An 18,937-nucleotide genomic window follows, 5' to 3' on the forward strand; every position below is an offset into this window, starting at 1 on the left:
TTCGAATTTATAATAAATTCGTGGGCTCTCCAAGGAGCACGTATATCTTAATTTTTGCCATCTGCATATGCATGATTTGAACAACAGCTGACTTCGATTCGGCAACATTAACACGTGCTCCCATATATATAAGGTCATTATCTCCGGCTTAGCATTAGGGTTTCTCTCTCTCTCTCTCGTCTCTCATAAAGTAATCAATTCTGAAGTTAATTAGCTGTAGCTAATTTAGAGCGTTCCGTGGTAATTATTGTGCTGTGCTATAGATGCCCGGTGCCACGAATAATGCGTTGGCGAGAGAAATAACTTCACTTTGCCGCTCGGCTTTTTTTTTTTTTTATATCTCGCAATTTGAAAATAATGAACGCATTAACACCGTGACGCTGTCATGCTCTGCTAAGCACGACAGGCTTGCACGCCTGAGGAAACAGCTTCCTTGCTTGATGGCGTTATAGGTACCTAAATGGCGAGCCACTTAGGTCGCGGGTTGGACCCCTTGTCTCGGCGGCCTCATTCCGATGAGGGCAGCATGCAAAATGCGCTCGCGTACTCTGAATTAAGTGCACGTTAAGGAATATCGAAGTTACACTGCGGTTTTTTTTAAACCTTCCTTACGAAAGTCATTCTGTCGTATTTCTTTTTGATATTTTGGTTGTCTCTAATAGACTTCGTGCTGAGATGCAACTGAATGCAATGTGCGATTTTTTGCGAGGGCTGCTTATTTTCCTTCTTTCCATTCACTTGTGGCGCCTGCGTCTGTGATTTGTCCGGGGCTTTCTCTTCATTTACTTTTCTTTTAAAGATTTGAAAGAAAGCTAGAGAAATGGTTACGCTCATTTATTTATTCGCTCACTTTTTTCTCGGAGATGTCCTTATGAAACATCTCATAAACCTCCATCAAAAATCCCACGTGTCCCATACACAGTGATCCAATAAGCCCTTATCGGGGTCACCTATAGATACCCGTATGTTTCAATGCTTCGAACGGGGCACGCATACGTATATGATACATGGGAACGTACAGTCGCCCAAATCTTTAACTGGTGTGCGGGAGCGGCGACTTTTCCGGGCGTTTTCCGGGCGTCAGCGCCGTATGACGCGGCGAGGCTGGAAACAGCCTAGTAGACGATGGGCCCAGCTGAGCGCGCTTTGTCCGCATGCGCTTAGCCTCAGACTGTTTCCAGCCTCGCCCCGTCAAACGGCGCTGACGCACGGAAAAGTCGCCGCTCCCGCACACCAGTTAAAGATTTGGGCGACTGTACATGTTTCTTCTTTCATTTTTTTTTTTTTTTTCTTTTTTGTATGGGAGTCTCGTATGCTCGGTGAAATGACGAACTGGGCTTGGATCCGTAGGACGAGAGCTTACTTTCAACTGAAAAAAGAAAATAAAAAGCTTTTTTTAGAAACAGACGTCTATAGCTACACAAAAGCTACATAGGAAAAGTTTGTGCAGCTGTGCATCGAAAATGGGAAGAAGACAGCATTACGTGGTTCGTGTATTGCTAATCGCGTCACACGGTTCACGAATTGCCAGAAGTCTGTTGTGCATCCGCTATACGGCATTCGATCCTGTGACGTGTGGTGCGTGATGTGCAAGTCAGAAGGGGTCAATGCTTCAGCTGATCGCCCAAAATAACGCAGGGATTCTTTGAAATTCATTCATTTATTCATTGAAAAGAACGGCGGCTTTCATTTTGTCTCGGCATTACCGATATTGCGCGGCTTCTCCCAAAGATTAGACGATACCGAAAATTCTCATTTGAGACATGCGCATCAACTAACACGTGAAATCGTCGAAGCGTTTTTTTTTTTTTTTTTAAATCGAGGCCAACAAGAACGCAAGCATCAGCCGAGCTTGCGTGTCTTCGCAACATAGCAAGAAAAAAAAAATATTTCCCGAGGGTTGTTCTAAGCAGTCGCAGCTAAATCGGGTGTGAAATCTTATCTCTACGTCGGCACCGTTAACACGCGTGTCTTTTTCCCATGCGAACACACTGCGGTTTATTATTACGTATCTCAGTTTCTAACAAAACCTTTTTAAGTTGAACGTAAACGCTCGTTCTGTTTTCTTCCGTCTCTGTCACTTCGCGCTTTTCACACAACTGTGAATCTCGTATGTTGTTCGTATGAGATTATTAGACATGGGGCTAAGAATTTTTTTGATATAGATGTACGTTAAAAAGCTGCAACCGTGTTATATGTCACGGGTGAATTTTGAAAAAAAAAATAACGAGAAATCTGCTCGTACTAAAGAGAGAGAGAGAAAAAAAAAGCAGGTGGGTGGATAAACGAAAAACAGCCAGCAAATCGTTACAGTGCCACGCTGTTCTAGCGCACTTGCAGAAAGAAATACGGAGGACTTATAACTACAAACGTCACGGCTTCTTCTGCGAGATGCATCGATTGATTAGATATAAAGTTCACGAGGGTTGCGCGCTACCGTACTCCCCTTGAAGATTAATTAGATGCCGCATCCGCTTACCCCATCGGGAACTCGTCTCGCAGCTCCGGCGGCCCCGGCTGAAGATATCGTCATTATATATAACTTCGGCTAACGTGATTATGCCTTCGTAGGACCGTGGCCGCGCAGTCGAACCCTTGACCTTGCGCCGAGCGGCATATGGCCGCTGAGCCACCGTGACGAGCATGCTCTGCATACTTGCTCAAACTGCGTCCCTCGGGCGAACAGACGTACGCGATCACCTTGGCGCCGCCTCTTCGCATCGGCCTGCCACCTGACGCCAATTTCGCGCTCCCTTCAACCGTGTCCGGCTGCCCCACGTGGCGGCCCCTCGTGGCAAACTCCGTAATCCCCCCCCCCCCCCCCCCCCCATCTACGGCCGGCGCCACTTCAATGGCACGCGCGCGCTGCGCCGTGCTCGTTTAATCGTGAAAGAATCGCCAGGATCGTCATTAAGGCGTTTTGCATAGTCGGCGACGTCTACAGCGGACCACCGCCTCCTGTTGCACGAGCCCGCGGTCTCGTCTTATTCTCTGTCCCCCCCATCCCCCCCTCTCTCTCTTTAACTCTCTCTCTCCCGCGTTCTCGCGCCAGCGCGTTTCCGGCGGCGGCGGACCGGAAACGGCACCCAGTGTAGCGCGACGCGGTCAGCCACACCGCCGGAGGCGATCCTGCGCTGGGTGAACGGCTCGCTGCCGGACGGCGCATCGTCGACGCCTCCTGCTGCACACTCCACATGTGACGGCGACGTCCGCGGGTGGCGCGATTATCCGCACGAGTCCGACAGAGGCGCCCCCTGGCTATATGTATATCCGGACGACGTTTATGTGTATAGTGCTACGAGCAGGGAACTTAGAGGGTTGCGAATGTCTGCGGCCGCATGAATTACAGGCCCTGCGATAAGGTATATGCGTGTGACACTGTCCTGTACTAGTGGACAATGCGGGAGACCGGCAGAGCATTGCCAGTACGTGCGGCAATGAAGCGACATGACTCGACCTTCATTCTATTGAACTGAAGAAATCGGGAATTAGGGCTTGTAGTGGGAAGGAACGAGTAACGAATTGGTGTTAAGCTAGTCATATCGATAGTCAAGCGATATAAATGCCCGGGCGTATACGTAGACGAAGGAAAGACCCGTGCACGAACAATCACCAACAAAACCTGAGGCTGAAAGCGAAATGCAGTGCATTATGAAACGTTGATTACTTATGGTCTACAATAAAGGCGAAGTGACGCAAGGAATTTAGAAAGGCTCAATGGTGTCAGCGCTAACGTTTGAAACGCTGTTCTGTGTGCTTTAAAATCGGAGATGTTGTCTCGGTCGCACGCTAACCAAAGAGCGGTGGGACAATTTGATTGAGAGTCCGCGGTAAGGCCACAGATAAGGCCATGCAGGGTGACATGGGTTGCACCTCTTTTGAAGTCTGATAAGAGCAAAGCAAAATTTGAGGAACACCTGAGCAACATGGATGATAGAAAAATGGCAGTTATATCTATAGAGTGCACTGGTGTATGTAACAGTTTGGGCGCAGCAAGGAGGAAGAGGAACAGAGACAGTAAATTCGAGGCAGTGAATGGAACTAAACAAAATTAAGAGTCCACGGAGTTCCCCAAAGAAGGCGCCTAAAAGAAAAAAGTTAACAGAGAAAATTTGCACGATAACACAACTGACAGAGTTCCTTGCTATTTGAGGCCCCACTTGGCTTCCTGATGACAAACAAACAAAAATACAGGACTAAATATTCGCAACGGGATGAATTATGATGTCTGTTGCAGCAAAAAGTTCGAAGACGATCGACTGAGCACATTGTAATGGAATGCCAAGACATTCGCCCAGCCCCGAACTGTGTGTGGGAGATCGACTCCTGAAAAGCAGGGATCCGAAGCCGATGGCGTTAACTGATCAGCGGTCGAGATAAGCAGGAGGCGTTTCGACGTAGTGGTGGGGAAAAAAAAGAAAAGAAATAGCAGGAAAGAGGTAAAGGCGAGGTCCTTACGAGCATCGGTAACTTTAAAAAATAAGGAGATGCCCAAAATGCTTGACTGCAATAGCTGTAGCAAAACCTGTTTAGTTTCCTCAGGCTATAGGTGACTATTTGTCGCCACTCCGTTCCAAAGCGGATGCCATTAGAAATCATTATATGCACTCCGCTGAAAAATGACGGCGATGTCCACAGGTGGGGCGATAATCCGAGTAAGTCTGTATTTTCGATGCTATATATATTTCACGTAAAAACAGAAAAAGTGAGCAAGTTGGTGTATAGGATTCAAGATACGGAAAGGGAGGCTTGTCCGTGTTTCTCGTGTTTTTCAGTTCACGTTTGTAGCGTCGAAACTATTCTATTCAACACTCTGTGGTAGCGTGACCTTCAGTGACTGGCCCCTACTGTGCGTGATCTGTTCTGTGTTCTACTTTATATAGTCTTTAGATTTGTCCTGTTGCTCTTTCTTTCCTCTCCACCTTCCTATCTTCCATTTCTGTGTCGCTGTCAGCTCCCTTCTGAAGAGCAGGCAGGCGTTGTGCAGGCGCAGGCTCGCATATAGCGTTTCGCTATATGCGAGCCTAATATATGCTCATCCGCCATTTACGACGCTTGTTTCATGTTTCGTGCTATACTCTGCGCTGCGATATTTCCATAGTTGTAGCTGTCGTGTCAGTCTCACAACGATCAACACTTCCGCGTTCACACGTGTTGAGTGTGTGTATGTGTATATATATATATATATATATATATATATATATAGTATGCACTGTAGATAAAACGATGTTCGCGAGTGCTCTACCTTTCCGTAAGCCTTATGCATCGATAACAAAAACATCACCCCAAGGTCACTAGGATGCGCATTTGAGAGTTGCGCTAAAGACGTGTGCTTTAGTGAAAGTGCTTGCGGCTGCTTCAAACTTTCTGTTTGGTTCTTGCGCTGCAAGCACAGCGGTAGTCTGTGCGAACCGTTCCCAAGGGTATTTCCGTCCGCGCGATCCCCCTGTCCCTGTGCGGAGCAGCGTGTGTATAGGCGCGTATGCACTTACGCTCCCGCTGAATTAGCTGCATTTCAATGAAGCGCTTTCTCTCTTGCATCTCAGTGCAGCCTTAATTGGAAGGCCGGATGCGGTGCAGGGGGGCCGCGTGCGTACCCGTCTTGTAAACCGGTGAGTGTCCGGCGTGTATAGGTGATCGAACCGGGCACATCTCGCAGGTCGGCTGGTCGTCGTATACCCGCTGGGCCACGATCCGCGGAACCACCAAAAAAAAAAAAAAAAGAAATGAAAGCGAGGGAAACAGACGGTATATCGAAATGCGAGGGACGGAAAAAAAAAGTTCACGGAGGTTTACAAATGCAAGAAATAAATCGGGACGGAACTCAAGTACGATAACACAAATGGGCAGTGCCTCGCTATTAGCTGGCCTGCCTGAGGCCAAGAAGATACCGGAGCAAATATTCGCAACAAGAGGAGGCATGCGTATATTCTGCAGCGAAAATCTGGAGTCGGACTCGGCACGTCGTAATCTAATGCCAAGATATCGATCCAGCGAGACCCTCTAGGAACGTCCACCTTGCATGCAGAAGCGCTGGGTTTCAAAGCAGATGGCAGCGTTAATGCGTCAGCAGTCGACATAAGCGAGAGACGTTTAGAGCATTGATGGAAAAAAAACAAAAACAGGAAGAGATAGATGGAGCCGGTGTCGTTACAGGTATAGAGGTAACTGTACAATATAGAGATAGATGTTTTTAATGAAGAAAGGAAAGATTAAGGAGAACTCATCAAGCCGGCAACCTGACTAGCTGTCACCGCCTCATTTTGAGGACGTTGCCATTAGAAATCCCTGTCATCATCATCATCATCATCATTATATGAAAGCTCTATATTTTTTTAATCTTTTGGATTGTAAAAACGATAGGAACGTGCACCTATACAGCCCACGTCTATAGCCCGTCTATAACGAACATTACTGTCATGCGGCACTCGTTCGCCATATCCGAGTATTCGTGTCATACGGGTTTAGCTATCCTTTAGAGCGAATTTCACTTGTGGTCGTATTCCGTGTGTGGAACGACAGGTGCTCACCAAGGACCATTTTCTTTATTACACGAATTACCATTAAACCATCTCGTGCATTTTTTCACTGTCTTCTAGTGAAAATTGTCACGCTCGCCCTTCCATGGGTGTAGAGTTTCGAAATAAAAACATTAAAAAAAAAACATCTGGAAGCGACATATATTGAGGGAAACGCAGTGTCTCAATCCGCATCTGCCCTTACAAACTTGTTTGTAGTCACTGTGACCGAGGCTGTTTCTCACGGGAAATCTTAAGGCGTCCTCTTAGCGGGCGACAGAAATGCGCAGTGGCATTTTCCATGGCTGAGGTATTGCCCTGCAAAATTCGAAGTTACCCTGAAAGCTATGGCGATTACATCCCCGAAAAGCTGCAACGCACAAGCGCACTTCGTAAATAGCGATGTTTCGGTATACACGCTAATGAACTCTGTAGCCTAACGGTCCTCTATAGAAACATGCTTCACTATACGAAGTACCACTGTATATAGTCATTCTCGTGCCCTACTTTGCAGCGTAACCGCTTATTACGCCAAAGTCGACCACATATAAACAACTATATCCCATTTCGTTTCCTCGTCCACGTAAGGGTCCCTTATCTCTTCGTCACAATCCACACGAACGGCGTGTAATTGCGCACTGCGGATGTATGTATGCAGTCGGTTCCACTTGGGTCTCGTGTGCGCCTTCCGACTCCGCCCAACGATAACGAGGCCGCGTTTACGGTCACGTGGTCAAGCGGAGTGGTCAAGCCGAGCGGCGGTCAGAGCACGCGTGTATACTACGTCCGCTGTGTATATAGCCTCCGAGGGCCCGTGTCCAGTGGCTGGTGGCCGGCGGGGCTAACGACCGCCGCGGAGGTCTCTGACTCTTCGGTGTGCGCTCTGGACGTTTCTGGAAGCGGGACGTCCCCCCCCTCTCCCCCCACCACCTTCCTCCATCCGGCAGCACCCCGGCGCCAACGATGCAACGTACAGAGACAATGGCGGATGCGGCGGGCTACTGCTGCCACCGGCGGACAAAAGAAAGCCATGCGGCTCTTTCGCCACGGGTATCTGCACCTCTCTCCCTCCTCTCCCTCTTTCTGCGTGGCCTCACCAGTTGGCGCTGCATGCCTCCCCGATTCGCTCTTCTGAAGCGGCTCGCCTCGCGGTCAGTCCTTCTTCCTCCGCTCGCCTGCCAGTGTGTCCTGCGAATCTTCACGGATGGCGCGCGGTCCTCTAGGCTTCGCATCGTTGGATTCGATGGCGGCGCGCCTCCTCGAAATGAAGGGGGCAAGAATATGGAGAAGGGAGGGGAAAGAGGCGTGTGCGAGCTTCATGGGCGCAAAGTGTAGGATTGGATAATGGCTTCGACTCTTTTTCTCGGCTTCCATCTTGGATGTGCAGTAGTTTGACTAGCGTTTCTCGAGGGGATGCCACGCTGTTATGCTCTACCCCCGTCTTTGATTTTCAATATCGTCAACATTCGTACACTTTACCGTCGTTCTTGAAGTGATGCGCCAGCTACAGTGGCAGTTTCAGCCACAACTTGCGTGAACTGTTACGACGCAAGGAACGAAAAGACAGCTTTTCGTACACCTCGGTACCTGCGCGCACCTTCGCCTTGGCGCTTCGGAGTGAGTCGTACACAGTAAACGCCAACAGGAGGTGCTGAGAAGCAGCGGCCCTTTTTCCTGGGGGCCCTCACCTTGCGTTCCGCCCGGTTAGGCCTAGCGATGCGGAACGGACCGTGGCCGCTCGGAGGAGATGGCGGGTTTCGTCTGTCCCTGTTTTGGTCTTTTCTTGTTTAGCCGACTGTTCGTTTGCACACAGCTTCGACGTTTGCTCAGCGTCCTTCCTCCCCCCCTCCCCCACCCCTCCCGCACGTCTTTCTTTCTTCATCTGAAAGAGGGGCGGGTTTCCTCCTCTTTGTCTCTTTCGAAAGGCGTGCCTTGCCGCGACCTGATAGCTTGGCACATGGTCTTCTCCGGTAGCTATACTTTCCAGAGGCCGTCCGTTCAGGGTGCCCGCGCACGTCGCGCCACACTTCGCTAAAAAGTGTAGCGAATGACGTATGTCATGGAACCGAAGAAACACCGCGTCCACGGAAATTGACGACGACGTCGTCGTCGTAGTCCGGTGACTCACGCTATACGCGCGCGAGCACGGACAAAAGGACGAGAGAAGAATTGACCTAGCTTCTCGTGTCACCTTACTTTCTGCGCACCATCCTTCCTTCCTTCTCTCTCTCGCTCGCTCTTCCCGTACCCAGTAGCGCTTTATTCTCGTTCTGTCGCTGCCGCTTCGGGGCGCACTGAGCCGCATGGCTGCCCGTCCCGGCTTCAGACTGTAAGGATACACCTTCGAAACGGCTCCGTGGCTACATTGTGCAAAGACGCGTGCCTCCCTGCGTGTTGCAGACGACTGCTTTGCTTGCCGGCGGAGGAAGGAACCCGTCGTCTGCTTGGGCGTCCCCGTTCTTCGTCTGCGTGCGCCACGCAGTTCGTCTGCTACTCCACGCTGCAGAAGCCCGTTCCGCGTGGAAACACTAACGACGGTAATAGCGGCGACAGGCACGTAATAACAGTGATGCAGCGAGTTCCGCACAGGCGCACGCGAGGCAGGGTTTCTTCCTTTTCTTCTTTTTCTTTTCTTTCGTCCTTTTTATTCTGTAGGTACGTTGCTTTCGGCAGGCAACGTTGGATTCGCTGCTTCTGTTTCCTCCTCGCCTGCACAAGTTTTGCGGTTCGTCTGTTCGCGCTTCCTCCTTTCTGAGCTGTTTGCCGCCCTACAGAAACCTACGCTCCTCGATTATTATTTTTTTTTCGCCATCTATGTCTGAATTGGGGGGAATCAAGTACCCTAAGTACGTATCTGGTTGTATACATAATGTAGCTTGGGAACAACTCGTTTATCCACTCGTAGCGACCGGCCGAGAAGATGCGCTTCCGCTCCCGTCGACCAGTGGGCGGAGCACGACGATGTCACTTCCTGCTTCGCCTTTGTACTGCGTACGGAAGTGTGGAATCTCTCGCGCGTGCCATCTTTTTTTTTTTCTTTTACGAAATGCTTTTCGCTTGAGGGATACCTGTCGGGTTACTTATTCCGAAGTCTCGCTTTGTTTCTGCCTTATAGATGCACGCGTCTTTCTAAAGTTTTCGACGGTAGCATTTACTGCTATACGGCTGACTTCTTAATAATTTTCCGCGACATTTTGGCGGTTTTTGTTCGCTTAGCCGGAAGCGAAATTCCCCCAGTAAGCCTGTCTCAGAGGACGACAAATCTCGGAACCCCGACTAGAGGCGACGTGGTGTGTTAAGGTGGTTGCCAGATGTTCAGTGCAGTCCTCCACCATGAAGTACAGTGCGTGTCACCCTTGTGTAGAGCACGCGAACGGCGGCCGTTGGAGGCAGCCAGTGACGTCTAACGGTAGCTGCTGGGCTCGAGATGAGAATTGTCTGGACATGCAGCGGCCGACGCATCTAATCTCTGACCCGGCCACTACCGTTAGACGTCGCTGGCTGGCTGCGGAGCCTCCCAGCGGCCCCCGTTCGCGTACTCTACACAAGAGTGACGCGCACTGTATACATGTATGAGTCCGTGGCCCACTTTTCTAGCCTATAAGAGCTTTTTGAGAGGTGATAACTTATTGAGAGCTGATAACGTCAACAGACGCAGCGAGCACGAGCTTCAAACGCGCTGATCTTGTGATAAAAATCATGTTGTCTACCGTAGCGAATACGTTCCTTGTGGAGTCACTTCTGCCAGCTACAAGCAGAAACCGTTTGCAATTTCGCGCATGCGCAGTCCGACTGTGGCATTCGTCTGCTCCCGTCTCTTCTCTCCGTTCGAAGTGACGGCCACAGGATGACTCTACCGTTGTATTTCATATTCGGCGGAATTACATGGAACTGCAGTCCTGGAGCGTGAATTGCTTTCTTTTTCCTTTCTCGGCCAAAATGGCGCTCTGACTCTCCGGAACCTAGCGCTGGCCACTGTCTAAAGCAAACCCGAATTCCCGAATGACCATAGCCACGGATAGTGTCGGCATTTGTGATCGACCGCCATGGGCATGCCTGGGCGCGATATCGCGTCTGCCATGAGTCGACACCAGCTTCGCTTTCCGCCGCGACCCCAAAATTTTCGCGCAGTAGCAGTTTTCCCCGCAAGCTTCCCCTTTAGTGTGTGCTCAGGTGACGTGGTGTCACAGCCACGCGTTCACGCTCTCGTCTATTTGTTTCGGTGCGCGATTTCTTTTGTTCGAGCGTTCGTCACTTCCTGCCGTCCCTCCTGCGAGCAGGTGATTATATATGCGATGACGCAGGTCTGTGTACGCTGTTGCCTGATGTAACAAACGAGCCGGCGGCGGCTGCACCCGCGTGACGCATGGGACAGCGAAAACGGCTTTGCTTTGTCGCTACCTGCAAGCGCAAGCGCGGTTAGTCTTAAGCACACCAGAGGGGGCGTTGATCGCGTCACGGTGGCGTCCTCTGGTGTCGCCAACCTGAAAACTCCTTCCGGTCGACGACGCACGGACGCGTGCTGCCCGCTCGCTCGTTCGGGTGGCCGCTGTTATTTCGTTTTTTCTTGTATCTTGTTTTTGTTTATTCTCAGGGGGGGGGGGCGGAGGTGGCCTCGCGTGGCCGAGTTGCGTCACAGGAGAGCGATTTCCCCCCGAAGAGACAGAAATCGTAAAAGGGTGGATGCGAGCGAGGAGGCAGCAGAGGGTAGAGGGTGTTCGGGGGTGAAGACGAACCCGACTGACGCAGTGCGTGCCCAAGAAGAATGCTTTTCCGGGGCCCCGCTATTCTTCGTCGTCGAAGATGCATGCGCGAGGCGTCTTTCTGGGTCCAGAAGACGTTCGTTGCCGCGACGAGCCGCAGGAAAAGAAAAGAGGAATCGCTCGTGTGTGAATGGCGGCTCGAGTCTGCGCGCGTGTATACTGTGTACGCACCAGCTTTCGCTCCCCCCCCCTCTCTCTCTCTCTCGTTTGATGTGCATATGTATATAAACGCGAGGGCGGAAAAAAAAGTTCGGCTAGTTGCACTCGCTGGGCATTCGCGTCCACCGAGAGTTCAGCAGCGGACTGCCACTTCTCAAGTGGATTTACCACGCTGTTCGCCAATCCGCTTCCTGCAGGTCGAGAGTCCGGGTGTACGACGGCGCCCCCTGGTGGCTGCGCTGGATTTCTGCCGAAGACCCGTGCTTATCCCTAGGTGAGTCGACTGTTTCCTGCATGATCATACTTTTAACGTTAATTAAGTCGTCGCAAAGTCTCGCCGCTTATCGTCTTGTGTGCCACATTTCCGAAACTGACGACGAAAGACTATAGAAGATGTCTGGAAAGGGGTGGACGCGGTGTACTAATTGACTCCTTGCCTTCAGTTTTAGGTGCCTTGCCAATATCGAATAATGACTATGGCATGAGTACCAGCTGAAAATCTTCTCGCAATATGAGATCTCAATCTCTTGATATAATTTGTAGTAGCAGAAAAGAATTAAAAAAAGAAAGCGCATGATAAAGGATATAGGCCTTAATTCAAACATATTGTGACTGTTTGGAAAATGCCGCATGACAACGTTGATCTGTATAAGCGTGCTTTCGAAGTGGCGTCGTTACCCGTTTCTGGTATCGCTGTGAGAACTCACGAGAAAGAATTATACGTATACGTCTATTTGGTTTGAAGATCGCAGTAGGAGAACGAGCTATCCGTACCAGGTTAGCTTTTTCCGGTATACCTTATGTTGTCGGCGACTCAGATGCGGGCGTGGGAAAACCATGTTCTGCCAACATCCTCCTTCCTGGCTGAAACGCGTGCTATAGGATTGAAGTGGTTGCTGCCAGACTTAGCCGTAGAAAGCTTCTGCTTCGACAAATTCCTGAATGATGTCGCGCACTTATGAGGAACTCAGTGACATTTAGCGAATGACCATATGACAAAACTCATATGCTCCACAGTAGAGGCAAGATGTTCAATTCGCTGCACGGTAACCCTAAACAGGCGCGCTACTTTTATAAAGACGCATACTTCCATAATTCAGCGGTAACGAGAGCCGCTTGTGTTAAATAAAGTACCCACGTGTTGAGATGCCTTTAGATGCGACGTCAGTCCGAGTAAAATTGATTACAGTGAAACAGGTAATTGTGGTGTCAGAGGACATGTTTTACAAATAATATTATAAACGTATACATGACGCTGAAGTGTGTTACCGTCAATCCTGGCGAAGAAAAAGAAAAAAAAAACATTCAAGCCCTCTCAGCATTTAAGGTAAACTATGCATGCCACCTCTAAATTGTAAATGGGCACATTTATTAAAAACGAAAGTGTTTAGTCATTACAGCTCTTAACCCCATGCCGTCAGCGCCAGCGCTTTATAACACATTTTATTCATAACTTATAATTTCCGGTATTGACAAAAAAAATTAAGTGTATCGACGTCAAACTTATTGCACTGAAGATACCGTCGCTTATATCTTTTAAACGCAGTGTGACGGAGCGTACCTGAATTTTGCCTTTCAGTCTTAATGTTACACTTCAACGGTTCAGACCTGGAGTATCGGGATGTGTAAGGCGTTCGGATAACTTTTTTTTTTCCTGCTTCGCGACGTGCTGAACAAGTATTTTGCTACTTGCGAACAGTATACCTCGCATGCCCACACTTGCGAACTTTGAGACAGGAATTTGAAAGGCGCCGAATATCCCTATTGAAAAAAGTCATTTACTCCATAACACCCCCTTTGGATCCTGTATAACAACGCGTATATTGCCATTACTCATATGGGATTATTGTATGTGATAGTTATGGGGGACATATGGTTCTTTTCTTCCCCCATAGAGATACTGCCAGTTCAAGACGTATACGAGCTCAGTTTTATAGTAAGAATTAGGTTGCTTAGCGTTCCGATGGAAGACTTCATTTTCTGAGTCGTTCAGAGCCTCGATACTCTTTGGTTCATCTTTAAGTGGCAGCCAAGTTCGCGCCGCAGCGACGACTCCCACCTATATATAGTAACGGAAATCGATCGTGTAAGGCTGCGCGTTTGCTGACTGCATGCGCCGGAAGTTACAGCAAAGACGGAAATACGTGATGGGCGCCATGTTTTAGACGTATACACACACCGTCTGGCCAACTCTGCGCAGCGCAGCGAAAGCTGCGTGTTGCCTCAGCCAACCAGAATCAGGGACCAGAAGAACTGCTCCCCAGAGGTATAGCCTTGCAGATAGCCCAGCACGCCCACTGAATGGAAGCTTCGTGGACGGATTATTTTATATATAATCGGCGAGCCTTTTTTTTGCCAGCCCTTTGGGGCACGCAGACAAGAAATGCTCGTTCCTGATTGACTGACACGAGTTCTCGCCTTCGCGGGTCTGCGCCGGGCTGACGTGACGGAGGCCGGTCACGTGAGGGAGTTGCGCGCAGGTTTGAGACCCCCCACTGCTGCCACCACGTTTCGTAACCGAGAGACTCGGCGGACGGCCCGTTAAAATGGCGGATATTCACAGCGATCCGAGAACCTGCTGGTCCTATATAAAATGGCTATCGCGTCAGCCAGTGTTTCTATATAGAGCACACGTGCTGGTGCACCGTTGATGATATAGTTGTGGCCGCGGTGGTGATGATGGTGGTGGCCCACGCTCCCCATGTACGCGTTTACGTCCACATACGAGTCCATTGCTCATGCCTGAGCCAACGCGTGAGCCTCGTATAGGTGTAGCCGCGCTGAGAGATGGATGAAATTTCGAAACGCGACCATCTGTTTCCGCGGACGCTTGACCAGCGACCTTGTCCGCACTTTTAACGGCTGCGCCGCGTAAAGCCCGGACACGCCATTCGAGGTCCATAGATAGAACGTGCTTCCTCGCTGAATTTTCCAGGGTGTGGTTCTCTCTGGGCTGTGCCACTATGCCTGGTCAGGGCGCGCAGGAATGGCGGTTTATGGAGGTTATTGGTTCTGCATGCGTAATGAGCGCTGCACGACATCGATGCGTGGGCTTCACACTGCTTTCTTCGGTGGGTGCGCTCGACCAACGGCACGTTAAAAATATTAATGGGACGATAACCAGGAATGATGAGCGAAGCTGCACTAGTAAATTACGCTTCCGGAAATAGCAAAACGCCCATTCCATACCGTGAAGGGACGCTTGCTAAGCCTGCGGTAAAACACAGAAGCGAAAGTTGTCTTGTTCGCCCGTTTCGCGACGGATTTCTTAATCACGATGCTGCGGAACTTTCCACGCGCCGTGAGGGCCCGAGGGATTATAGCGTACCAGCTGCTGAGTTGCCGCCTGCGGGTTCGACTCCCTGCAGCAGTGGCCGCATACCGAAGGGGCGGAATGTAAATACACTTGTGTACAGTGCTTTCAGTACACGTTAAACAACCTTCAGGTGGTCGAAATTAAGGTTTTCTTTTTCGGGGACCGTATACTCGCGCACTCACTTTCGGAGGCATCACGTTCAGTGCGCGCTGATTGGCTGGTTGAGCAGAGACCGCTCCAATCACCCAACGGACACGCCGTGCACCACGTTGCGCGAAAGTGATAGTAACGCCGAAAGTGATCGCCAGCGAACACGTTCCCTCGCTGAAAGGCCTTGTCAAGGTTCAGCCGTCTTAGCCCCTGAAAAGCGGCCTTTTCTGAGGTACTTCCACGATAAGCAGTGAAGCCTACTTCTAATGTTTCACACATTTCCCTCGCTGAAATGCCTTGTCAAGGTTCAGCCGTCTTAGCCCCTGAAAAGCGACCTTGTCTGAGGTACTTCCACGATAAGCAGTGAAGCCTACTTCTAATGTTTCACACATTGAAAGCATTTGCGCATCTTAATCGCGGCTTGCCTTCAGACGAGTATGGTACGTCGCAGTATCATTTTCTTTTGTTAAGCAATTTTTAATGCGCAGGCAAGTTTCGGATGTGTCTCGTTCAAACCTGCCTGCTTTTTCGCCATGCGTCAATTTTGTTTATCGTTACTAAAAGCCGGAACAATTAGAAATATGAACGTTCCAGAAAAAGCTCATTTGCTGGAAGCGCGCTTCGTTTTGGGCAGCATGGCGGCCCGCGCCCTACATTCACTTGCTTTTGGAATTTCGGCCTACCGGAAGTTACGTCAGAATATTTGCGCTCCACTTGCTACGCGTCCGAAGCTTCCTTAGGTAGCCACCTGTAGCTCTCCATTTACTCAGTTCCCTAAGTAGACCTACGGCCTTTAAATGCCAATGAAGAGTTAATTCGTCATGGCAAAGGTTGTACCACCTTCTAATTTTGACTCATAAATAATTCATAATATCTTTTGCTATCTTTAAAATAAACAAGAGCTTGCGAAAAGTATCGCTATAGGCACTCCTGGTATCATAATTTCTTGGAGATGAATGGCAAAGCAAATGCAGGTAAAAAGAAATCCTCGATTATCATAGATCAAAACAAGATGTCTCACGGCAGTTAATGCGTTAAACATACATCTGTCTTACACACTGTCATTGCAGACTATATTTCCTATTATCTCCTCCTGTAATATCTTCCGGGTAATAATTTCTGCCTTTTTGCAATGATAGCTGTCGGAGTTCCATCAGTGAATTTTCGTCATCGTGTGTCATTAGGTGCCGTTATCATTCGAGCATCGTCACCTTGCTTCTCGCCCTGCTTCCTTCGATACGCGCCCATAGGGAGAGCGCACAGCAATTGCACCTACCGCATGTTCTATTTCGCTAATCCCAATCTTTGGGTATACGCTAAACCACTGATATACGTTATTTTTGAAAAAAAAACAACAGAAAAGAAACTCATTATCTCGTGGAAATTCCAGCTTCTTGCTCCACCCCAACGAAAAAAGAAAACAAATCCTCGCTACGACGCCGACACAGACACGTGACGCGGGCGAGGGAGGCGTACACCTTCGTGGCCCTAAGCACGTTGCCGCAAAACTCGGAAGATAATTTTTTTTTCTACAGGCGCGAGAGAACGGTTCCCAGTGATGGCGCGAAGAAAAAAGTTCGACTCCTCGCAAATTACGAGATCGCGCGTTGCGGTTGAAACGGAGGGCGAAAATAGAGAGAGAGAGAATGGAAATCGGCGGGCGATGCGCCTTCGGTGGCAAAGACCACTCGCGTCCCTCCTCCCCGTTTTCCTCCTCTCGTTTCGTCTTCCTCCTCTCTCTCTCTTCTCCGAGAGGGCGATCGCTTTCACGCTGACGCCCACTCCCTCGCTTTATTTACTTGTTTATTTATCTTCGTTCCCGCGAAAGGGGAGCATCACGAGTCCGCGGCTTATTTCTCTGACTTCTCGCGAGTCTTCTCTCTACAGAGAGCGGTGCCGGGAAAGGAAGCCCCGCGTCTTTTCGGCACGGACTGAAAGGGCGGGTTAGAGAGAGAAAGAGAGGCATTCCGGCACTTGCTGTATAACCTGGCCTGAAGGGCGCCTGGCGGTGTGACGCGAGGCGAGAAAGGAGGTTCCGGGCCAACGGATGAGGGGGGGGGGGAGGCGCACACAATGGAGAGAGCGCATTTCACCAAAAAGACTGGAGAGAAAAGACAGAACCTCTCGCTTTTAGATGAATCACTGTTGCGTTCCAGAACCAGGCTCAAGAGAAAGAACAAAAAAAAAAAGAGTGAGAAAAAAGGGAGAGAAATTCACGATGGAAGGAGGGGACATTGGCATCGTCCCTGAAAATGCCCGCGGCTGTATAACTTCGACAAAAAGCGCAAAAAAGAAAATAACAAGAAAGAAAGGAATACGAGGTAATGTAGAAAATGAAGAATCCACGTCGGCAAACGGGCATACCTGCGCTGGCCCCGCACTCCCATACCAGAACACGGTATGTATCTCGTAGGTCTATACACACACCCCCATCTACATTTACTCTCGCACGGTGTCTGACATTTTTTTTTCTTTTTGGACGCGGAATGTGTACCTTGTGGTTCGAGCAAGAATGTGAAGTTGTATCGAGCTCCCCGCCCCCCTTGTTTTTTTTCCTCGGTTTTTAATGTTTTGTGTGAGTCGTGATATTTTTACGACTGTAAAGCTGCTGCCCCTCTGCGTTGTTTTCAACTGTCCGCTCATTTTGATCGTCAGAATCAGAGATAGCAAGCACTAGTTAATGGTGAACTTAGGGCTTCGGACAACGCGAAGGACGCCATTTAGAAGGGTCCCATCACACAGGGATGTGAACTTTTCACTCCGCGAATCTTCTCGCTCTCTTGTTGCGATGTGCCAGCGACTGGATTCAAGTGGGGCCCTTCATCCACCAAAGCGTAATCTACAACAGCTCGCTGCAGTCCTGTTGCGAAGCGAGAATGGATTTAAGTTAGGCAGATAGCCGGAAGTCACTCGAAACTAGCCTCTTCTACTGCGTCTCAGTGAACTTCTTTTTTTCTTCTCTCCTGAATTCAGTATGCATAACTTCCTAGCTGAAACCACCGTTTTGCATACCCTTCAAGTAGCAATAGTTAAGTCCTCAGCTTCCGTGATTTTTTTTTCCTTTTGTTTGCTACTGATGGGCACAAATATCATTTTCCTCTGCTTGGTAGGCGCTTGAAGAAATGGAACAAGCACTCATTGGAAAGCGCGTAGCGAGTAAAAAAAAATGCTATCCGAAAAACATAATCGCGTTCATCTTCCACGCGAAGGGGAAAAAAAAAGCGGTTAAACGCAGAAGATGCTTGGTTAAAAGAAACATGCCTTCATCGCGGGCATCATTTGCGATGAGGAAAGTTGAGGGCAAAATGCGGCGACGCGAGCCTGAGACGAGGAGGAGGAAACCAGGTACCTCGCGTCACCGCGATCCGTGAAGGAAGCCATCACTCGGCGGGCCGGCAGCGTCAGGCGCCCCGGCGACCCGGGGTAACCGAACCCCGCAAAGTGCTCACGCGGAGTGAGCATCGTGCACACACGCGTGCTTAGCCGAGCGCGCGCGCTCAAATGGGCCCAAACATGGCCGCCCACGACGCCGCGGAGGCGGCGGCGGCGACCGGCCAGAGGGCGCTCCCGTCTCCCGCGCGCGCATGCGCGCTGCGCTCCCTTACCCCTTCCCCCTCTCGCGCCGTCCCCGCCCCCTGGATGGCTCCAATGGAAGCAGCGAGGGGACTGCTCGGCCGGCGGTCGCCGGAGAAGGTTGCTCCCGGGCCTCCGTCAATGGCACTGGAAGAATTCACGGCTTCCTGATAACGTCGCCGTGACTTCTCCGGTGCTGTGGACGGCGGTGCTGGCAATGCGCAGCCCCTGCGTTTTCGTCCTCAGCGTGGTCCTCTTCGTACGCGTCGCCAGCGGTGGTAACGCCCTGAACCGATGACGTCGTTTGGAATGGGCTATTTATGCCACACTGAAGTTGTTCTTCTGCATGTACCTCTCATAGCCATCTTCTATGCGAAACCAGGCATGCTTATTAATTCGCCTGCATACAGGATAAATTGTGGATGGCCCGATGTATACTACTGACTCGTAAACAGTCT

General features: G+C 50.0%; 1 long non-coding RNA gene across 1 annotated transcript in view; it reads left to right on the forward strand.

The window, feature by feature from the left end:
* LOC142558186 (uncharacterized) overlaps positions 1 to 11,715 on the forward strand; it is a 55,623-nt gene extending 43,908 nt beyond the window's left edge. Inside the window, exon 3 of the long non-coding RNA XR_012822970.1 lies at positions 11,638 to 11,715. This is a non-coding gene — a long non-coding RNA (uncharacterized LOC142558186). The remainder of the gene's footprint in view (positions 1 to 11,637) is intronic.
* The last annotated feature ends 7,222 nt before the right edge of the window (positions 11,716 to 18,937 follow it).

The sequence above is a fragment of the Dermacentor variabilis genome, chromosome 9, assembly GCF_050947875.1.
Source record: "Dermacentor variabilis isolate Ectoservices chromosome 9, ASM5094787v1, whole genome shotgun sequence".
In the NCBI taxonomy this organism is placed as follows: domain Eukaryota; kingdom Metazoa; phylum Arthropoda; class Arachnida; order Ixodida; family Ixodidae; genus Dermacentor; species Dermacentor variabilis.